Source organism: Choristoneura fumiferana, chromosome 2, assembly GCF_025370935.1.
Source record: "Choristoneura fumiferana chromosome 2, NRCan_CFum_1, whole genome shotgun sequence".
NCBI classification, from domain to species: Eukaryota; Metazoa; Arthropoda; class Insecta; order Lepidoptera; family Tortricidae; genus Choristoneura; species Choristoneura fumiferana.
The window spans coordinates 18,042,113-18,061,037 of NC_133473.1; the positions used below are offsets into that span (position 1 = coordinate 18,042,113).

The 18,925-nt window shown below is 39.3% G+C and overlaps 1 pseudogene; it reads right to left on the reverse strand.

The window, feature by feature from the left end:
- Nucleotides 1-9,503: 9,503 nt before the first annotated feature.
- On the reverse strand, nt 9,504-13,215 carry LOC141445387 (uncharacterized; annotated as a pseudogene).
- Nucleotides 13,216-18,925: the final 5,710 nt, after the last annotated feature.

The following is an 18,925-nucleotide window of genomic DNA, read 5'->3' on the forward strand; positions in this document are numbered from 1 at the left end:
CTTTTATTAACTGAGTTTCAGCTAACTAGAGTTCTGAGACAGTTATGCATCCTTTATTCTTGAGAAATTAGCAAATCTTAAAACATACACAATTGTATTTATCAATTTGGTCCACTTGGACAAGCGCTCAGTAAGTGACACAAGCGGATGGGTATTTATTCCGGATTAATAGTTTGTAGTAAGATACAGATTTTGATTCTGGCATGACAGTGGGTATATTGTCCTTTGTCAAATTGAGCTCACAGGCCATTGATCATGAGATAGAGAAAGCCATTGTGGACCTTGGAACCAAGTATGGTTTATCAATTTGTTTGGAGTGACAGGACGTGAAATTAAATCACTCGGATTTTCATGACCAGGTATGTGGTGCCAAAATGAGGGGCAATAATTTCTTGGATAGCAGAAGTTCTATTGGCTATGAAGGTTTGCATCTGTGGGGAGAGAAATGAATCCATGCTAAAGTAATGGTGGAGTCTGAGAATGCAATAATATTATTAACTTTGCATCTGGCATTAAATACTTAAGAACGGCCTGTACAAGCTGAGCGAGGAGATGAGCGGCGCACAACTCGAGACGTGCGAGGGTTATTTTCTTGAGCGGGGCGAGGCGCAAGCGAGCGCATAACAGCGACACACTGGAAGCGGGTGAGGTAAGTGAGCCTATCCTTAAATATATGACAGCACCATAACATTTTTCACTTGCATCAGCAAAACCTACAAGTGTGATTTCTGAACAGGGAAATACACCTACATGCCTAGGTATTTTTATTGAGACAGGTTAGAGAGCTCATTCTGGATCTGAGTCCAAATTTTTCTGAATGTCGCTAGGAGTATCATCATCCCAGGACAAATCACGTTTCCAGCATTCTTGTACCAAAAAGTTTCATATAAGCTGTGAGAGGAGCGAGCAGACCTAAAGGGTCATAGAGAGCAGCAGTCTTTGACAGAATAAAACGTTTAGTACATTTTTCCATTTTCAGAGACATCAACTTTAAAAGTGAAAACAATCTGTAACTGGGTCCCATCGAAGTCCTACTAACTTTGTTTCTGATTCAGAGTCAAAAATTAAATTCTTTGAGGCACGCGATTCTACAGGTATATTTTGCAAAACTGAGGTGAATTTGATATGAATTTAGTGAGGTTGAAACACCACTGGCAAACATTTTGACCAGCTGATCATATAATTGAAGCGCTTCGTCTGGTTGAAGGGACTGAGTGAATAAAGTCATCCATGTATGAGTAAAGCGGGGCAACTCGAGCAGCTTCGGGATAATTTTGACCCTCATCGAGTGCAAGTTGGCGAACGACACACATAGCAAGGTAAGGTGAGCATTTTAGTCCAAATGAAATTCGTTGAAACTCATAGGTTTCAATAGGATCGCGGTCTGCATGAAATCTGAATAATATTCTTTGAAACGATTTGTGTTCTGTGATTAATTTTAATTGAAAATACATTTTTTCCAGATCTCCCGAGATAGCAACAGCAAAGATGCGCAGATTCACTAGTAAGTCAAATATGTTTGTTTGTAAGTTAGGACCACAGTGTACTATGTCATTGAGGCTTTTGCCAGAGGTTGTTTTGGCACTAGCATCCAATACAATTCGAATTTTCGAGGTATCTTTATCAGGGCGGTATACTGCTCTGTGAGGTATGTGATAAGCGAGAGTGGGAGCTTGCGGTTCAGAAACTTTCTCTAAATATCCTTTATCCATATAATCTTGCATTGTGGCATTATAGCCCAATCGTAAGTTCGGGTCAGAGTCTAGTCTGCGTTCAAGCGATAAGAGGCGGCGTTTAGCGGTTTTGTATGAGTCACCTAACTGTCGCGGGTCATCAGAGAATGGCAAAGAGACAACATATCTACCATCAGATTCGCGGATATGGTTTCATTGAATAGTTTTTCGCATTGTTGCTCTTCCGGACTTAATATTTTGCGCGCAGGTAAGGATTCCAAATTCCAGAATTTTTGCACCATATTATTTAAATTAACATCACTATTTTCTATAAACGCGTGACACGAAACACTCGAGTTTTGTGACGAATACAAATCGCTTTCCGCTTCGCCCATGACTATGTAGCCTAAAGTAGACTGCATCGCGATGACACGTGTTTCGGGGTGAGTGACCTTGCCTGATAACAGCAAGTGCGGGAACAGTCCCGATCCGATAACACAATCGATCTCGGATGGCACGTAAAACAATTCGTCAGCGAGCGGTATATTCATGAAATATTGCAAGACGTTTGTATTTAAACGAGTGGTAGGTAAATTACCTGTGATTTGCTCCACAACAGCGGCTTTGATTGAATATTGACAGCGAGAATCCGTTCGAGATCGAAACACTATCACCGTATAACCGAGCACAGGTTTCACACTCATACCTATTCCGTGTACGGACGAGGGTTGGTAATTAATTTGTAAGTTCAATCGTTTACAACAAGCCTCAGTAACAAAATTCGCGGTCGAGCCTGTATCTAATAAGACTCTTATTTGCGCAGGTTTCACGTCACTGTTTACCACATCGACACACGCGGTGGGCACTACGTCGTTATAAAAGCTCGCGTTTGTTCTTTTATCGGATGTCAAAAGACATTGATAAGGCGGTTTGTTATTATCAAGGGGTTGCGATTGCGAATTCTGTTGACTGTCAGCCGCCATATTTGTTTTGAACTGCTCGGGCGCCGGTGATTCTGATTTGACGTTTAGTTGTCGATGTTGAGGTTGGTAAACAAAGTTGTCCACATGCAGCAAAGAATGATGCTTTTTGTTGCATCTGATACATGTTTTTGTAGATTTGCATGCCTGTACATTATGAAAACCAAGGCAATTTTTGCAGAATGAATTTTTTGTTACTATCGAATATCTATCGTTCGCGTCGAGGTCATTAAATTTCTTACAGAAATATAGCGGGTGTCTTTCGTTATGACAAACAATACAAGTATGCATGTTTGCTTGATTTAGGGAATGATATTGCGTGTTTAGCGGGAGTGGTGAGTTTTGCGGGTTAGTATTCATCACGTATGATTGAAAAGGTTTGTTTTTATTATAGGTATTTTGCGAGTAATTATTTTGCGATTGCGATTTTGCGGGAGCGTTGTATTTGTTGTGAAAGTTATTTTGATGCGTTTTAGCGGGTTCGAAAAGAGTATTTGTTTTCGGTTTTATAGTTAATTGCGTGCGAGTGAGTATTTTGCTTTGGTTTTAACAAACTTTTCGAGAGATTCAAAAGTAGGCAATTTTTCAGAGCGGTTGTTTTGTTCAAATAATTGGATAGTATCTCTGTCCAGTTTGTTCAGAGCGATATGCGTAACTATGAAATCGGCTAAATCAGGGACTTTGAGTGCTTTAAGTGCTGCAACGGAGGCACAGTATTGTTCGACAAATGAGTCTAGGTTTTGCGGTGTAGCGGTTGTCAAAGGCTTGAAATTGAACATCTTATCTAAATACTGAGTACCTAAAGTGCGTTCATCTTGATATTTATTTACGAGTAACTTCCAAATAGTTTGATAGTTAGAAGCCACGGGAAGAATTCCCGCGATGATCGAGGAAACTGACCCTGACAATTTCGAGACTAGGTATTGCACTCGTTCGGCATCCGACAGGCTTTCATTTTGATGAATCATCTCATTGAAATTTTGATAGAAAAGCGGCCAACGGGCTGGATCGCCGTTGAATGAAATTAACTCCAAAGCTGGTAACATAAGTTTAGATTTAGTGGAAGGTCTCGGAACCGATTCAGATTTTATTAGAGGTTTCGTCAGCGATTCTTCGATGCATTTGACATGACAGTAAATTTCGTCAAAAGATTCGATTTCTTTAAAAGATGGTACGTAGTTAGGGTCATTTGTCATCCTAGCGCAGTTCAATTGTTCAATTACTTCAGTAAATTCTGACCGTAGTTTGTCAACTGTTTTTGTTCTAACTAGAAAACTTGTTCGAGCTTCCGCGGATTCGACTGTACGGCTAAGATCGTACATATTTTGGAGCAAAGAAAATAAACTTTTACGTTTAGCGTCTAATATTGTTACTTTATCCATGTTTGTAAACTATGAATGTACACACAAAGTATGAAATAAGTAGTAAACCTCGTGCGGTTAGCACGCGGTAACCAAAATGGCGGAATGAAAAAGTATGAAAAAATCCAAATTATGAATAATTGAAGCGGTGTGTATGTGAAATAAAGGGCGGTTTTTAATGTGAATGTATAGAGGATCACGGGGAGAAGGACCAACAAAGAGGATGGAGAGTTTTTTGTAGGATAAAACAGGATGTAGGTACCTGGATACAATGCACTGGTTCTGCGGGGTAAAAGCTTTTTCACTGGCTGGCACTAGGTTTTCAGGCAAGTATGTCCGTCACTGCAGCACTGCACAATTTGAGAGTCCAAGCGGTTCACTTCGAGGTATTTAAATATTATTTTCTTGAAAATGCGGGAGAGTTGCGCGCGCGATTTGTAGTTTTTTCGAAGATGGCGTGACGTCAAACAGTAGAGCCAACATCACAGATACAAAATCAGGTACGTTCAGGAATAAGGACGGGGAAGGGAAATTGTTGTGAAAGTGTGTAGCGTGCTTTATAAGGTGTAATATAATTCGGCCTAACCAAACAGTATTTTATTTTATTTTATCAACTATCATTATTTTTTTTTTATTTATGCTTTCAACATTAGCACCCATCAATTTACAACGGGTTTGTATTAAAGGGGTGTACTGAAAATCTGCGCTGAGCCAGTCAGGGCACCCTTGGAACCCTAACTTGTAGCATACGCTGAGTACATCCCCTTTGCCACAGCAAATGCTAATTCTAGTTTTTTATATTAATTAGTAGTAGTGTTCTGTATAATAAGTTTGTAATAATTTGTAATAAGTCTTCGTTGTACAGTCACCAGCACCAATATCTGACACAACAAGCGTGCATAAATATCTGATACGACTCTATTTATAGGGCCGGAAGGACGTGTCAGATATTTTTGCACGCTCCGCTGTGGCAGATATTAATGCTGGTGACTGTACTATGTGTTGTGGCACATGCTGAGCTGAGTCCTTTTGGCATCACACTACAGCACATGTCTCTAATTTTTCTTCTCTTCTCCTGCTTATGTTTTTACTGTGTTTTTGTTGTGGTGTAGTGTGTTTTTGTTGTCAATAAATGTTGTAAGTGAACAAGTGAGAAATGATGTCTTATCTTATCTTATCTAAAATAAATAATTTCTTATTATTAATAATAATAATTTATAGTTTCTTATTCTATTTGGTTGGAAGAATAATGAGCTGAGAAATGTTTACATTATTTTGTCATCTTTATCTCCTGGGTTTTTCGATACAAGGAAAACAAACTACGTAGGTATAACCAACGTACAAAACGTGAGATAACCTTTTAGTACCGCTGTTGCGAATAACTAATGGGCTCGAGTACAAAAAATAAACAATTAAGTTCGTCGTTACATTATCAAAAAATATCGTAGTTATACAAGAACTTTTTCTTTCGTAAATTAAACCAAAAAATGTATATATACATACTGTCGGTCAAAGTTCCGAGTGAAGTCACACCTACACTTCACAGTTACAGTTACCGTTTCACTTTCTTTTTCTATTTTTATTTTATTTTTCATATTTTAATATTTTCGTCTCGAATATTTTGTTTTTCATTTCATTTCATACTTCTACACCACACACACTACACTTACACTTTCTACTAAGAAGTGACGTCAAGGGTCCCCACTCCTGAATTTTGACGCACTTCACCTTTGTTTCTTTCGTTTGATTGTCAAAAGAACAATTTTACGTGTCCAATATTTGCTGTTAATCTAACTGACGTAGGTTTTTTTTTTTCGAGGAATTTACCCAATTGTCTAGAGGTTGCATAATATAATTTAAATTTCAATGGCTTGGGCCCTTTATTTGTTACCAAAAAGCTAACCGACAAAAAAACCATGTAGCACGAACCTGTTCGCTAATTTTCTCGACAATTGATTGAGGATTGACTCGAAGAGAAGATTAGCCGGACATCCGGACAGTATATTATATATGTTATACAGCGTGTATTTTGATACTACCTCAATCTGTAACCAGTCGAAGATTTAAGTGCTGTGAACCGATATCAAAACAAATTGTTAATTTAAAATTAACTATCAGTGTAATTCATTTTTGAAATATTGTAATGCGTACAATAATTTGATACGAGAGAGAAGCGTTCTGTGACAGCTGTCACGTCAACAAGTGCGACGTTTCGAATAAAAAAAGTAGTATCGCGTACCTAGTGATTAATTGCGCGCTAATTAATTTTGTAAGGAAAATTATAAGTCTACATTTTTTCCTAAAACATAATAAAATGTGATTATTAGGGCCTTCACTAACTGCCCTAAAGTTTGAGGTAGTATCAAAAATACACGCTGTATTGTTTGGTTAGTGTGTTACCGGCATCCAGGCTTTTTTTAACGTATTTCTGTAACTTAACCATGACATTCATTTATTACTAAAATTCAGATTTAATTTTTTTTTTTTTTTTTTGTATTTTTTTCTTTGTAGTCTTTATGTATTTTATTTGTAATTATATTATTATAAAAAATTTACTTCTGCCACTGATGTATTAAACTGTAGATACACACTGCCAAACAATCCCCATCAAAGAATGTCCGACCTATTTATTTGTTTGTGTAACAAATAAAATCATCACCACACAAATTAATTAAAAGAATACGTGACGAAATTTGAACCTAGTCTTTACTAAGTTATAGTTGAATTTCGCTAGCGGCCATATTCCACAATTAATAAAAACATTTACGTGTGCGTAGAAACACTGATCCACCACACAAACAATAGAAAGAATACGTGACGAAATTTGAACCTAGTCTTTACTCTATTACAGTTGAATTTCGCTAGCGGCAAAACTCCACAACCTTTGACACTTGACAGCTAACTCCACAATTTACATACGCATGCTCGAATATGAATGTAAGCCTTATCTGAAAAGGCAGAGGGATTAATTTCACTTGCTACATTGAAGGCGACGTTGCAGATTGCTTGGATGAGTTGACGTTTCTTAAGACGGACGAGGTTAGGTTGTAGAACAAAGAATGCATTCGGACTTTCGGAGAGGAATTACGTAATAAAAAGTTTTTGTCAATTAAATTAAAAATAATTAAAAGGTAACTATTAAGCTATTTTCTTTAGCCAAATGTTTACCGTTTTCGAGATAATCTATATACAGCCGGATTAAGACTATTTGATGCCTTAAGCAATGGACGCTATGCCCCCCCCCCCTTATCGATATTTTAAATAAGTAAGTATTTTTACGACGAAATATTATATTTATGAAAGACGATAGAGATTATGGGGAGGCACGAGCGAGCGGATTTCCAAACAGCCTTACCTTTTATGTGCTAACAAAAAAATTTTTGGTGCTGTTTATGGTGCCCTCAAGGCGTGATGCCCTAAGCAATCGCTTAATTTGCTTATGGGCTAATCCGGCACGGTCTATATATATAAATTAAAATAATAAACTGACTAACTGACTGTTGATATATCACGCACAGCCCAAACGCTGCACCTAGAGACCTACTTTATGCCCTGGTTACCGAAGTACTCGTCAAGACGACAAACGAGTCCAAACTCGATGTGGGTCGTGTCGTTTATCACAAGAGTTCCTAGGTCACCCGCTAGCTTATCATCAGATCAACTCCATGTTATAATAATATTGCATTGTCATCGGATTTAAGTAGACATGTGTGTAAAATTTCAGCTCAATCGGTTGAAGATCCACTTCAAATTAGAGTTGAAAGATTCCACCCGAGAAACATAGTTACATTACACTGCAAATAAATATAATGCTTGTAATAAGTTTTTGTTAAAAAATTTATTTTTAATACAAGCTTTTTTGCCGAATGTACTTTTGTTGACTGTACTTGAATTGTCGTCTAAACTACATGTCTGTACCAAATTTCAAGTCGGTACTATTAACAATTGAGGAGACGATTCTGACAGAGCCACCAAGATGTCACTACCAGATTATTGTATTGTCACCAATTTACATAGTATGCCAAATTTCAAGTCGATCGGACCACTGGGAAGTGGTCAAATTTAGCTTCCAAGATTTGACCCAAACAAACAATAATAAATAATAAGCAAACAGGGCAAGCTACAGAAAAGCTTCTAAAAATATCACCGAAATGTAAGCACTTGTGGCAAGTATTTCGAATAAAAAAACAATTTGAATTTCTCATCCTCCTTGGTTCTGGCTGTTTGCTTCTAAAACCATTGCCAGCGCACGCCGGGCGCAGCTCAAAAAAAAATTGCAGGCTGTCTGTCAGCACAGTTCTTTCGCGGGAAATTTGGCGGACTTCGTATGTTGTGTAATTAATTAATAAGAAGCTCAACTAGTGTGAATAAATTGTAAACTGTATTATAAACCTTGTAAACAGTGTTAAATACTTATGATTTTTTAGTGTAAAAAACAATAGGTAAACAGTGATTAATACGGTGTAGATTTGGCGAGCGCTTTATCAAAGTTGGCTTCATTGAGGTTTGTGGTTCATAAATTGCTTTATTAATTTTGCACAAAACGAATAAACCACACAGTCAGACAGTCAGTACATTATATTATCGAAGCTTTATAAACACATTAAAATCGCAAACTTCAAGGTAAATATTCAAACGACATAGCTACCCGTTGCTAGGCGACTCGGTAAATAAAATAGAGTGACGGCAACTCCACTACACTTTTGTTCCATGTTCTGTTGTTTATCTGTTTCGTTTTACTGATATGCTTTCCTGTGCGTGTGACAAAGACAAGGCATATGTCAATGTTGTGGAATTCTGGCAACGTTTATCTTTTAATTAGCAATTTAGAAATGGCTTTAAAATTAATTTAAATCAATATTTCTCTCTGATTATTAGAATTTAATAGAAAAAACAACAAATACTCGCTGAAAGTATGATATTCCATCAGATTTGTTCGTTTTCGCGAGTGATTTTTGCACTTTTTAAAGACGCACGTGGGCATCGTTACGCTTGCACTGACAACAACTTACTGAGAAAAAAGAAGGCACATTTACCAAAGTGGCGCTCATTTGGCTCGGACATATTCGGACGCGCGACTGTGGATCTACAGTTTAATACATCAGTGCTTTCTGCCAAGTTTCTTGCGGCACATTCTTCTTGGCAATGATGGTCTTTCTGAAAGCGCTGGTAGTTTAAAAAATGACGCGTAAAAGTGCCCATTGCGGCCTATTTACTGAATAAATGATTTGAATTTGAATTTGAACTTTTTAACAAATTATAATGTCAGCAATGTAGTAACAGCAAAGTAAATTGACATGTTAATGACAGCCGACAGATACTTTGATTATTACTTGTCAATTTACATTGCTGTACATTGCTCGTAATTATAATTTTGTCAGAAAGTTAACAAGCCTGAATTTTAGTTTATTAATTAAATTAATGCCATTAGTTGCAGAAATACACTATGTATGATCAGAGCGTGACCGGTATAATATGTTACTTTCATCATCATCATGTCAGCCGAAAGACGTCCACTGCTGGACATAGGCCTCCCCCAAGGCTCTCCACTCAGACCGGTCTTGTGCTTTCCGCATCCACCGCGATCCCGCGATCTTAACCAAGTCGTCGCTCCATCTTGTTGGAGGCCTACCGACAGCTCGTCTCCCGGTCCGCGGACGCCATTCGAGAACCTTCTGGCCCATCGGCCATCCGTCCTGCGAGCAATGTGCCCCGCCCACTGCCACTTTAGTTTCGCAATTCTTCGGGCTATGTCGGTAACCTTAGTTCTACTGCGGATATCATCATTTCTAATTCTATCCGCAGAGAAACCCGAGCATAGCCCTCTCCATAGCCCTCTGAGTGACTTTGAGCTTCCTCATGAGGCCATCGTTAGCGCCCACGTCTCAGATCCGTATGTCATCACTGGCAACACACACTGGTCAAAGACTTTTGACTTCAAACACTGCGGTAATTTGGACGAAAAGACACTGCGAAGCTTCCCGAACGCTGCCCAGCCGAGTCGGATTCGACGAGTGATCTCTTTCTCAAAGTTGGACCTACCTAACTGGACCGTTTGTCCCAGGTATACATAATCGTCAACAACTTCGAGCGCAGAGTCTCCGACTATTACGGGAGTTGGTACAACATGGACATTAGACATGACTTTCGTCTTGTCCATGTTCATTTTCAGGCCAACTCGGTCGGAAACTCTGCTGAGGTCAGCGAGCATAGCACTGAGGTCCTCCATGGTCTCAGCCATGACTACAATATCGTCGGCGAATCGAAGATGAGTGAAGTAACGCATTAATGTTGATGCCTCGTCCTTTCCAGTCCAAAACCTTAAAAGCATCCTCCAATGCAGCGGTGAACAGTTTTCGGAGAGATCACATCTCCTTGTCTGACTTCCTGCGGCAGAGGAATAGGCTTCGTACTTCGATCCTGTCATCGGACGGACATAGTGGCGTTTTCGTACAAACACTTCAACACTTCGATATACCGATAGTCAACTTGGCACCGCTGGAGAGCCTGCAGCACAGCCCAAGTCTCGATCGAATCGAAGGCTTTCTCGTAGTCCACAAATGCTAGGCAAAGGGGGAGGTTATACTCTTCAGTCTTCTGTATAACCTGCCGCAGCGCATGTATGTGGTCTACGGTACTATAGCCTTTTCGGAAGCCGGCTTGTTCGGAGGCTGGAAGTCGTCAAGCCTGCGTGTGAGACGGTTTGTGATGACCCTGGAAAATAGCTTGTAAACATGGCTCAGAAGTGAGATGGGTCTATAGTTCTTCAGCAAGGTGTTATCACCTTTTTTGAAGAAGAGCACCACCACACTTCTGTTCCATGCTTTCGGCGTTCTCCTTGGTGAAGGACGGAACTAAACAGCGTCTGAAGGCCCTTAAGGACTGGTCTACCACCGCCTTCAGGAGTTCGGCTGTAATTCCGTCGTCACCCGGGGCTTTGCCATTCTTAAGCTGCTTGAGGGCCATACTAATCTCGTACAGGCTGACGTCCGGGATGTCTTCGGTATAGTGTCGGGTTAATCTAGCCCTCGGGTCTTTAGCTAGATTTTCGACAGGTGTTCGGGTTGTCGTGTATAGCTGTCCATAAAACCTCTCAACTTCCTCCAACAGCTCAGGTTTGGATGAAACGATTCTGCCGTCGTCGGTCTTGAGTTCATCCACTGGCTTTGACCAACAGACAGATCCTGGTAAACACCTTAGAGCCCCTGTTACGCTCAATAGCCTCTTCAATACTGGTAGTATTAAATCGGCGTACATCGCGCTTCAGAGACTTTGAGATCTGTCTGTTGAGCTGCCGATAGCGACAAGCGTCACCAGAAGACTGCAGAATCATCTCACGCCTCACCTCCATGAGCCTAAGGGTGGAATCCGAAGCCTTTTGGTTCTAGTACGGCGGGTCTTGAAGAACTTAGACCGACCATATGGACAGCTTCCACAAACCCGTCGTTGTAATCGTCCACTTCGCTACCTAGGCATTCGAAACGATTTTGAAGTTCGAGCTGAAAGCTCTCGGGGTTTTGGAGCTGAGCAGGTTCTGGGCGGAGCGTAGATTTTATCAGTCGAGACCTTTCAAGCTTGAACTGGATATTCAATGAGCCTCGTACCATACGATGATCACTCCCGGTTTTTAAACGCACTGATCACGGAGACATCATTGAATACGTGCTTTTTCGTCGACATGATAAAATCTATCTCATTCCTCGTAACACCATCAGGGCTCATCCAGGTCCACTTCCTATGCTCACGTTTCCTGAAGAAGGAGTTCATCATATAGAGTCCCTCCTTCTCCATAAAACCGGCCAGTAGGTTGGCCCCGGTGATTCCTACGCCCCACTCCAAATTCCCCACTCTCAGTTCTTCACCGTCTCGTTTGCCCAGCTTTGCGTTAAAGTCCCCCATAACAACCGTGAAGTGAGTTCTGGAGCTATGCATGGCTCTGGAAATATCCTCATACATAGCCTCCACCTCATCGTCGGAGTGCGTCGAGGTCGGAGCGTATACCTGTATGACCTTCAACGAAATATCGTTGGGTCATTCTGAGTACAAGGCATGCTACCCGGTTCGACACACTTCGATCTTCACCACGTTGTTCACGAGGGACCTGTGGACGATAAACCCGACACCTCCCTGGGACTGGTGTTCGCCCTCCCGGAAATAGAGCAAGTTACCGGACTTAAGAGTTATCGTGTCCTCCCCTCTCTACGGACTTCTGATAACCCTATGATTCCCATCGTAACCTGCTCAATTCTTCCTCCAGTTCCAGTATCCTTTCATCGGTCCGCAGTGTTCGGCAGTTATATGTTGCCAGGGCCAAAGGTTGTCGTTTTTGGTAGCCGGGCCTCTGCCGGTGATTAGCTATAGCACCCCCTGCCCGCCGTTACCATGGCCGCTACCGGAGCCAGGAATAGCAGGGCCGCCGGGGACTAGGGGTCTGGCTGATTGTGTGGATTCATTAGTTTTATATCTTGTACCTTGGGGGGAAATGCCTTAGTCGCCACGCTTGGCAGGCGGGTTGGCGACCGCAGTTATATCCGATAGTTCGCGGAGGACGCTGCTGCCCATCCTCGGTTTATCCTTAGTCGCCTCTTACGACACCCACGGGAAGAGAGGGGGTGGTGCAATTCTTGACCGACACCACACGGCATTGACCGACACACACGGCATATGTTACTTTAACCTCCATTAAAAAAAGCTGGCTGCCGAAAACACACTGCACATAAGTGATAAAAATGTAATCACTAGTTTTTTTAATAACTAAAGATTTGCGAATATTTCAAGCGTCTAACTGTTGCCGTTATTAATATCAAGCAAGAAAAACGGCAACACAATCACGTTTGTTGTGTGGGAGCCCGCCTTAAATATTTATTTTAATCTGTTTTTAGTATTTGTTGTTATAGTGGCATCAGTCATATAATCTGTGAAAATTTCAAGAGTCTAACTATTACGACTTAAGAGATCTAGAGATAGTCTCTGTAATAGGGTTCCATTGGCACCCTTTGGGCACGGAACCCTAAACATGGACGCTACACGCCCTCGTTCTGCATCCTTACACCGCTCAGCTACCTTGTACATCTCAGGTGGAGACGCAGCCTTAGCGAAGGCGCGGTCTACACCCTGTAGAATAAATGGAGATATTAATGATGTCACTGTTGTTTCAAATTGCTTTGGTGTCCAGGGCGACAGCGGCGGCCCCTTGACCATCCTCAACCGCTGCCTTCACTGCATGTACTCTGTGGTCGGGATCACCTCCTATGGCGTGGGCTGTGGTATCCCCGGCCAACCCACCTACTACACCAAGATCTCCCACTACGTGCCCTGGATTGAGAGCATATTATGGCCTTAGGGGCTTCAATAAATCTTGTGATAGTTTTTAACTGTTTTTTTTTCACCCTACACCCACCACGGAATTAGGTTTCGGGTCATTACGGCTTCATTTGGTTTCCCCTTTTTATCAATAAGTACTCCAGATCTCAAAATTAGAGCTTAGTGTCAGAATACCTAAATCCCAGAATGCCTAATTGATTTTCTCATACATAACACCGGATTCTTAATATTTCTGTATTTTAAAACGCTAACCCCCTTATTCATAAACGACAATCAAACCTATTTTAGTTAAAATGCCGCTAAAATTCGTTTGTCCTTATCTGTCACTTCGACATTTGTATTTGTTAGAAAGGGACAAAGCATTTGTTAGTTAACATAGGCTTGTTAAGTTTTATGAATAAGGGGGTAAGTCTCACAATGATCACGCGTTACAACACCTTCATCTCAAAACACCATTATGTTCAAAACAACCAAATACCAGATTACTTAAAAAGCCCAGTTCCTTTCTGTAGAATTGCGTTATTATCTTCTCTAAGTAAGTACAATAGATTTAATTTAATTGAATTCGCGCGTCTTGTGACTGCGAAATTTTGCCATCCTGAATGAATTTACAGCTAAAATTATATTGAAGTGTAGCCGCATCTATGATTCGTTATTATTCGGAAATGTACATTGAAATATTTGGGCACTTCAGGAATATGACGTTTTAGGTCAATGTCATTACTACTTTTTGATCATTTTAGGGGGAGTCTCTGACCATTTAAATTTATGGTTCTTATGGTTCTTTAAATCCATGGTTCGATTCTACTGACTACTAACTGACTACCTGTAACAGAGCTATTTTTATTCTGCATTTTTTTATATGATAACTATTGTGTGTGTTATTTTATTTTTTCATACAGATTAAATGTTATTTTGAATGTATGCGATACAATAGGTACATCATGAACAGTACGTTGATAAATGTTCTTATCTAAGAAAGAGGTCAAATAAATGTTTAAAATTATTTAAAGACCCCTGTGCCAAGAGACAGCGATAACACTGCCATGTGCGATATACTGATAAACCTTTGAGGGTCACTAGTAAATTGGTTGATTGTAGTTTTTGCAACTTGATAGTTAAACTACAGAAAACACGTGGAGACTACTGGCGCATTAAAAAATGACAGACACGAAAACAATATAGAATTTTGTGACCACTGTTCACTGTAAGGTTAATCGCCGCATAAAACACTATCAAAATTATACTCCAACTAGCCAAAGAAACCAGAAATACCAAAATTAGATACTGTCTACATCCGCCATGTTCGAAAGCTACAAATCGAAATATTAAAAATACGAAAGTTCATTCACGCTAAAACGGAATCAATGCCTAATCATACGATAGCAAAATGTCCAGCGACGCAAATTGACCAAGAAGCGAAATGTCAGACGTCCTAGTGATTTGCCCGTTTAGCATAATATCCATCACGCAGAACATCAAAATAGCACTTACTTCGTGTAGCATAACGTCCAAACTACATATTTTCAAAAATGCGTTATCCAAAAAACAAATCGTCGAGTCTAACTGTAAAATATAAACATTGCAACATAGAACCTCCTCCTTTTTTGAAGTCGGTGAAAAAGCGTTTTCACATTATCCGATCCGATATCTGTATCTGACGACGATGGCCGACACCCGATAGCCGACACCATTGTGTGCTGTTTTCACATAATTTCCGACAAAATCGTTCCGATACGGCTGGCTCAAAATGGCCGCCACGTATCGGGCTCTGCGCACACAGAGACAATTTAGATACACGCATAGCACACATACAAACATTATCGTCCGACAGCCCACGGGCGTCCGATGGTGCCGCCAATATATTGGTGTCGGCTCCGATATCCGTTATCAGGCCTGACAATGTGAAATACAGGCACAGACTTGAAATACTATTATATTTCAAATCTGTGAATACAGGTACGTATTTCATACATTTTACTTGCCCCGATATCGTATTGCCGTCCGATACCGATATCGGATCGGATATTGTGTAAACTTTCTATCCTTGTGTTTTCCAATGACTCTAACTGCCCGAGATCATTTTGATCTAGCAAATCTAAATCTAAATGTATAAAACTCAAAGGTGACTGACTGACATAGTGATCTATCAACGCACAGCCCAAACCACTGGACGGATCGGGCTGAAATTTGGCATCTAGGTAGATGTTATGACGTAGGCATCCGCTAAGAAAGGATTTTTCGAAATTCCCACGGGATAGGGAATAAATGGGATTTATATTTTCACTTTGAAATCCGTAAATAAATTTATTAGAAACTTTAAATTTGGCATGCAAGTAGGTAATAGGTACTAACAGCTAAAAAAAATTTTCAGGATTTACGAAATTCCCACGGGATAGTGAATAAATGGGATGTGTATTTTCACTTTTAATAAATGTCCCTATTTCCGTAACTATAATTATTAGGGACTTCAAATTTGGCGAAAAAGTAGGTAATACTAACAGCTAAAAACAATTTTCAGGATTTAGCAAAAATCCCACGGGATAGGAAATAAAATGGGATTTATATTTTCGCTTCAAAGTGGCCCTAACTCCGTAATTATAAATATTAAAGACTTCAAATTTGGCATGCAGGTAGATAATACTAATAGGTAAAAACTGTTTGAAAGAAAATTTTATATACCAACTGAATCAGAAAACGCATAAGCTAATCCAATAAAACTGGGGACTGGAGATTTGGCAAACTGATGTAAATCTGGTAACAATTATTTAGCAGTGACATCCTGCTCATCCTGGCGAGGATCGTCTCCGTAGAAGGGAACTCCTCACAAGTTAATGGCACACACAAAAGATTTTACATGCTTGTTAAATTTCAATGACAATGCGTTTATATTATATACACCGCCTGATGCTGCAGCAGGGTCGTTTGCTGATGACGGAACTCCTCAAGGGCTGATAGCATAGATACGAAATTTTACATGTACGTTCAACGAGCTGACACAATTACTTTGCCCACCCGCGACTTTTATGATAGCTACTTTTGTGCCCATGCAAACTGTGTTCATGCAGTTCCTCCACTTCCACACTGTAAGAACACACAAATCACACAAATCCATCTATCACCACCACCACTTTACACCGACGCGTTTCGAACTCAACCAGAGCTCATTTTCAGAGCACACAACCGTTCAGCATGCTACGGTGTGAAATTTGGCATAGATGGACCTAAAGTAGGTAATGCAGAGGTGCACTAGGGTGCACTACTTTACAATTTCTCGGGATATAATCCTATATGGTGTATGAAATCGCGGGCAAAAGAAACGCGTAGTACTTTAACGTTTTCTAAAATTTCAACCCTGAATCAGCGAAGCAGGGTTTCAAAGCTGGTAAGAATCATAATTAATTACGTATGTAGTTTGATTTTTGTATTACAAAATTTGCACCATCTGTCTAAAGATACTCTGTCCGTATTTGTATTTCCATGTAATCCTCCGAAAATTAATCAAAACACGAAAAAAGGATCGCAGAAAGTAAATGTATGTTACTCCAAATTTAACGCGAGCGAAGCTGCGGCAAAAGCTAGTAAGTAATAAAGGTCAAACTTCTTCGTTCGGCGTTCTACGTCCAGTTTTGTTGGTAGGTATATAAACTCCTTGATCGTGACCAACTCGATTTTTTTTATACTCGGCCGTGACAAGTGGCCAGGTCGAAAAGGTACTTGGAGGTTGGATATAAGTAAATTCAATTTACTGAATACTGAAATTTAATTGAATGTTATTCTTATTTTTTTGTACTATTTTACTTTCCTCACAGTCGAAATGAAAAGTAGAGTGTCTAACTCGGGTGAAATAACCCATTTCCCCTCGAACTATTAAGAAATGTCTCAGGTGAAATGGGTCACTTTCCACCCTTGGTTATCAATCTACTATTACGCTGTATAGAGTCGAAAGAATAATAATGATTGTGTTACATACTAAAAAAACCCTTATATACTTTAGATAGAGCCCTAATTATTCAGAGTACGTCTTCATACAATATTTCGGTTTAAATATATATGTATATTGTACAACTTTGTTTAAATTTAGGTAATAATTAGGTAATTGAAATATCCTGCGGGATCGGGAGATGTGACTAGCTATAAACCGTTAGTTTGTTTTGTGGAGTATATGGGATACATAATTATGTTTAATTTTATTGCTATGACATTTTAATTATTTTAATGTTTGTTTGATTGATATTTCCTATTGCATAAATTTGACTGAGATTTATATTCTTGTTTTACTTTTAATTATTTTTATTGAATTGAACTCTAATTTGACGTTATAAATTCTTTTTTTTTATTTAGCTGACAATTGATTGTAATATAATTTAGTTTTTGTATACATTTTGACGATCTTTTTGTGAATTTCTTGTAATAAACTGACATGTGTTTATAATGTATTTTTTTTAAAGTAATAAATAAGTCTAATGTCTATAGCCTTTTAGGTAATTTGGACGTCCTACGGCTGATATGATGATAACGATGGTGATGATGATGAATCGAATCCACTCTCTACCGAATATGGCGTCTATGTCTTGTTTAATAATGTACAAGTTTCCTCAAAACTATTGGTCATTGTATTGTATTTGTATGTGACATAATATGCTACTACAAAGGGTCCAAAAGCAACACTGTCATAGACACGACTTAACCATACTGAACTAGTGTAGAAATCTTGTCTGATAAGAATAAATAAATGAATGTCACGGGACACTTGACACGATTGACTTAAGTTGTCCCAAAGTAGCAAAGCTCGTGTTATGCGAACTACGTAACGGATATCCCTTAGGCATAAACGTATATAAATGATAGATTCATACTTATTAACACCCAAGGCTTGAGAAAAACATTCGTAATTTTTATACAAATATCTGCCCCGACCAGGAATCGAACTCGGGACCTCAAGTCAGGTTCTCGAACCACTTTGTTATAGTCGTCTACTTATAAAAAGTGATTTCGCACATAAATTCCGAAAAACTCAGAGGTGCGAGTCTGGACTCGAACCCACGACCATCTGCTTGACTGCCCAGAGGTCAAACCATTAGAGTACAGTCGGTTCCCTTACTTAAACATGTATCACTTTTTCTTACTAGTTGCATAAAAAAGTGGAAACTTTATGTAACGGCTACACTATCTCTGTCTTTATAATTTGTTATCCTTATTTTGGGTTGGAAAAATAATGAGATGAATGACATTTATTTGACATTTTTATCTGCTGGGTTTTTTGATAATTTAAAAACAAAACCACGTATTGGCCAACGTATGATACCAACGTGAGATAACCTTTCATCCCCTCTGCAAGCGATAATACTAATAGGTAGATTTCAAAAAAATATATAATTAGGTTTGTCTGTTAGAATTTTCAAAAACTATCGTACAAGCATTTTTTTTCTTTTATCAATTAAACAAAAAAACTATTTCATTGAATCAAAAAACCGCTCTGATTTCACAAAGTAACAAACGCAAGCAGAAACTTTCGTCTTTGTACCTAATATTAAGCAGATACACCGAATATTCGGTGATAAAGCAGAAGATTAAAAGATTAACA